Here is a 5000-nt window from a genome sequence, read left to right on the forward strand (position 1 = left end):
CTTTTCTGCTTTGCTCCTGCCTAACTTCAATTTCTTTACTTTCTTTTCACACTATATCTTGGATTTTATTTGCCATCAGTTATACACAGTTTTTAACAAGTTTAGAGAAGAACAACAGAGGATTTTATTCATACATACATTAGTGTTTTTCACAAGAGAACCTAGAAGTCAAAACAATTGCTGAGCTGAAACAATAACAAAATGTGACAACGACAGTCCAAAAAATGGATACTGCTGGAACAACGGATTTCTGCCCTGGAATCCTTACTGGGTGATCGCCTATCAAAGACTGAAGGAAGTCCTGAAACAGGTGCCGCTAGTGCAAAAGCGGACCAACGACTGGCCGGTGTGACATATGTGACGCTGGACGAAACACCTGGCAAAAGCTTCGCAAAGCAAAATGTGAGTAGAGACTACTGGGAAAGCAAAGGGGCTCGACCCAAAAACAGAGATAAAATACTTACTTCAACACCAGTGCAGTCTGCTGCTGCCAGACCAACATTTTCAGGGCAGCCCATAAAACTTCAAAATCGATTTGAGTGCCTTGAACAATTGGAACCAGTTGCTCCCAAAATAAAAACTGAACGTACACCGCATTGGAACAACAAGAACAAAGCTAGACGGCAGCTGCCTGCCTCTCCTACAACACTTGTTGTTGGTGATCTCAGTGTAAAAAATGTCGAAAATGGAACTTTTAAAGTGTCCTGTCTGCCCCATGCATCCGTACGTGAGACCAAGGATAGTATCCCACAATTGGTGTCTGATCACAGATCTATTGATCGCCTTGTTGTTCACTGTGGGGCAGCGGATCTGTTCAAAGAGCAAATAATTGTCCGAAAGGATTTTAATGACTTATTTTCAACTCTAAAAGATCTGAAAATTCCATCCTTCATCAGCGGGCCAATACCAGCACCCTGCTATCGCGATTTTGCGTTCTCCAGATTAAATTCTTTAAACACATGGCTGTCAAGGACATGCAGATCCAACGGTATCAGCTTTGTTGACAACTTCGACCGTTTCTGGAGACGCTCTGTACTTTTAAAAAAAAACAGTGCAGAACTGAGTTGGACCGGCGCCAAAGTGTTGACAGACCAGTTTGTTTACAGCATTGAGACCTTGGGCGCTGATAAGCGACCTGTATCTGTATCCACTCAGACACATGGGCATTTCAACAAGCCCTCTGTCCCTGCCAGTGTGCAAACTGAGCCACAGACTGGCGAAAGCACACACACAGATGACGTAGCTGCTCATGTGGAAAGAAACGACATGACTGACCCACCAACACACAGAACTCGCCACAAACTGAACCAGCTTTCGGAACAGCTGGAAGACCTGTCACAGAAACTGGCAGCAAACCGCTCGCCGGAGATCAAGTGTTCACCTCCTTGTCGGACTGGCAAAGTGCCATCGGCATCACCAATTCCACCTCCCAGGTCTGCCAAAAAGCGACTGTCAACACAGGAAATAGGAAATGTGGTTTCCTCAAAACCAAACTCACCCCCCAGATGTGGCGAAACGCAGCCACCAGCATCAAGCCCTGGCAACGGCGACAAAATGCAATCACCAACGGAATCACAACCTTCCCGGAACGACGAAACATCATCTCCATCTCCCAGACTGAGATTTCCAGCAACTATGGCGAGACTACTCCCCTTTGCCAGATCTACCTTTTCTACCCCCAGACATTCCTACCAAGCCTCCTATGCGGACATTTCTCAAGGTCAACCTCATTATACCCCAAAATCTGAAAGAATACTTCCATCCACGACTGCACCCAAAAAAGGCAGAGCCCCACCACCACCTGTCTGTGCTCTGGAGTACAATAGTATCAGTGATGATGACCTTGTTGAAAGCACAGTCTGATATCAACTGGGTCCCTACCCACATAGTAACAGTGGTTTTGAAAATAAGCAGATAAGGGGACCCGTGGACAATCTTATTCCAGTTCTAACAACCAAGCAAAGCCTCTTGAGGACACGTAGGCCTATACATTACCCCAAGAAGGCAAACATGGAATATCTCAGTGCTGTCCCAAAAAAACTCACTCAAAATACCACAGTGGAAATGCCTCCAATGCTCAATGTTAAATTAGCTTTACAGAATGCCAGGTCTCTAAGGAACAAGCCTTTTATTGTCAATGAGTTTATCTGTACCCACAACCTTGATTTTTTATTTTTAACTGAAACATGGCTGGAAAAATCCACTAGTTCTATCACACTTATAGAAGCAACCCCGCCTCACTTTCATTTCATTAGTACAGAAAGGCAGAATAAACAGGGAGGGGGGATAGCAATTATTTTCAAGGCACTGTTTCAATGTCAAAAGACAGCACTAGGTGAATTTTCATCTTTTGAATACTTAGCTGCAGTTCTAAAATGTTCTTCCGACATACTGTTATTTACTATCTACAGACCTCCAAGACTTTCTGCACCACTCTTCTTAGAGGAATTTGGTGAGCTGTTGTCGAATGTTTGTGTGGACTATGATAGCCTTTTTATAACAGGCGACTTCAATTTTCACGTAAACGACTTAGAGAATGTCTATGCTAAGGAATTTTTAAGTCTTATTGACATTTTTAGCCTTACACAGCATGTAACAGGACCAACACACAACCAAGGTCACACTCTAGACCTAATAATAACAAAAGGCCTCAATGCTTGTGCTAGTGTCAAAGACTATGGCTTTTCTGACCATTACTGCATTTTCCCTGATGTTTCTATGTACCCTCATGTTCAAAGGGAATCTGTTACAGTCAAAAAACGTATAATCAACTGTGAGACAGCCTCACTCTTTCAGCAAGCACTTTCAGAGATCCAAAGTCAAACTTCAGAGAATGCTGATGATCTCATGGTTAATTTTAATGCAAGGATGACCCATATTATGGATGTTATTGCCCCCGAAAAAATCAAAACAGTGGGACATAAAAAAGCCCCTTGGAGAATGAATCCCACAGTTATATTGCTAAAGCAAGAATGCAGGAGGGCTGAAAGACAGTGGTGTTAATCCAAACTTGAAGTCCACTACCAAATCTATAAACACACACTCTCGAAATACAACCAAGAAATTTCTAAAGCTAGACAATCTTTTTTCTCTGACATAATTAACAGAAATATTAATAATGCACGCGTCCTGTTTGGCACTGTGGAAAAGCTAGCAAGGCCCCCAAATCAAATGCCCTCTGAGTTCCTCTCAGTCAGCAAATGCAATGAGTTTGCATCCTTTTTCAAAGGTAAGATTGAAAAAATACGTACAAACATACTCACACATGTGCAACCGACCCAAGATTCGGACCAACTTGTTACGGTGAAGTTAAATCCTAACCTCATGAGAAATTTTAATTTAGTTGATGTGGACATTCTTAATAGAACGGTACAAAGTCTTAGCTCCTCTACATCTGACTTAGATATTCTACCAACAGCCTTCTTCAAATCCATCTTACACCTAATATCACCAGATGTACTTCAGATCATCAACACCTCACTACAAACAGGCATATTCCCAGGCTGTCTGAAAGAAGCAGTTGTGAAACCCTTACTGAAAAAGAACAACCTGGATGCACTGGTACTAAACAACTATAGGCCATATCCAATCTACCATTTATGGGTAAAATAATAGAGAAAATTGTTTTTAACCAATTAACTGCCTTTTTAATGTCTAATAGCTATTTTGATAAGTTTCAATCTGGTTTCCGTGCCTACCACAGCACTGAAACAGCTCTTATCAAAGTTATGAATGACATAAGATTGAATTCTGATGCTGGCAAATCATCCGTCTTGGTACTTCTTGATTTGAGTGCTGCTTTCGACACAGTTAATCATTCTATACTACTACATAGACTGGAACACTGGGTTGGCTTTACGGGCATAGTGATCGACTGGTTAAAATCGTACTTACAACAAAGAAGTTTTTTTGTCGCCATTGGAAGACATACTTCATCACCAATGTCTCTGGATTGTGGGGTCCCCCAGGGCTCCATTCTGGGACCACTACTGTTCAATCTGTATATGTTGCCACTGGAACACATTATCGAGAATAACTCCATAAATTACCATAGCTATGCGGATGATACCCAGCTCTACTTATCTATGTCCCCCAATGACTACACCCCTCTTGAATCACTCTATCATTGCATGGACCAAATTAGCAAATGGATGTTTCACAATTTCCTCCAGCTGAACACAGAAAAAACTGAAGTAATTATATTTGGGAAAAGAGAGGAGAGACAAAAGATTGCTACTATCCTTGAAACGAAGGGACTGAAACCAAGGGAAACAGTTAAAAATCTTGGGGTCCTCATTGACAGTGACCTAAATTTCAACAGTCACATGAAAGCTATTACTAAGTCTGCATTTTATCACATAAAAAACGTCTCTAAATTTAGGGGCCTGATGTCTAAACATGATCTGGAGAAGCTAATACATGCCTTCATTTCTAGTAAAGTCGATTACTGTAACAGTCTGTTTACTGGCCTCCCAAATAAGACCATTAAACAGCTTCAACTGGTACAAAATGCAGCTGCAAGGGTTCTTACAAAGACAAGGAAGTTTGACCACATTACTCCAATTTTAAGATCGCTGCATTGGCTCCCAGTAAGCTACAGAATTGATTTTAAGGCAATGCTACTTGTATTTAAATCATTAAATGGAATGGGACCCACATATCTACTGGATATGTTTCAGCTGTATGCACCGGCCAGGTCACTAAGGTCAACGGAGAAGAATTTGCTGGTGATTCCAAAAGTCAAAACAAAATGTGGAGAGGCAGCCTTTAGCTTCTATGCTTCAAAGCTTTGGAACCAGCTTCCAGATGACGTAAAAAATGCACCCACTATTGATAGCTTTAAATCTAGACTCAAGACAAAGCTGTTCTCAGATGCTTTCTTAAATTATTGAATGAAAAGACGGTAAAATAAGAGAAGTAAATTAGTAAAATAAGAATTGTTTTTCAAGGTTTTATGTGTATTTATGTTTTATTTTATTATTATTTTTACCTTATGTTTT

Source organism: Engraulis encrasicolus, chromosome 10 (assembly GCF_034702125.1).
Source record: "Engraulis encrasicolus isolate BLACKSEA-1 chromosome 10, IST_EnEncr_1.0, whole genome shotgun sequence".
NCBI lineage: Eukaryota > Metazoa > Chordata > Actinopteri > Clupeiformes > Engraulidae > Engraulis > Engraulis encrasicolus.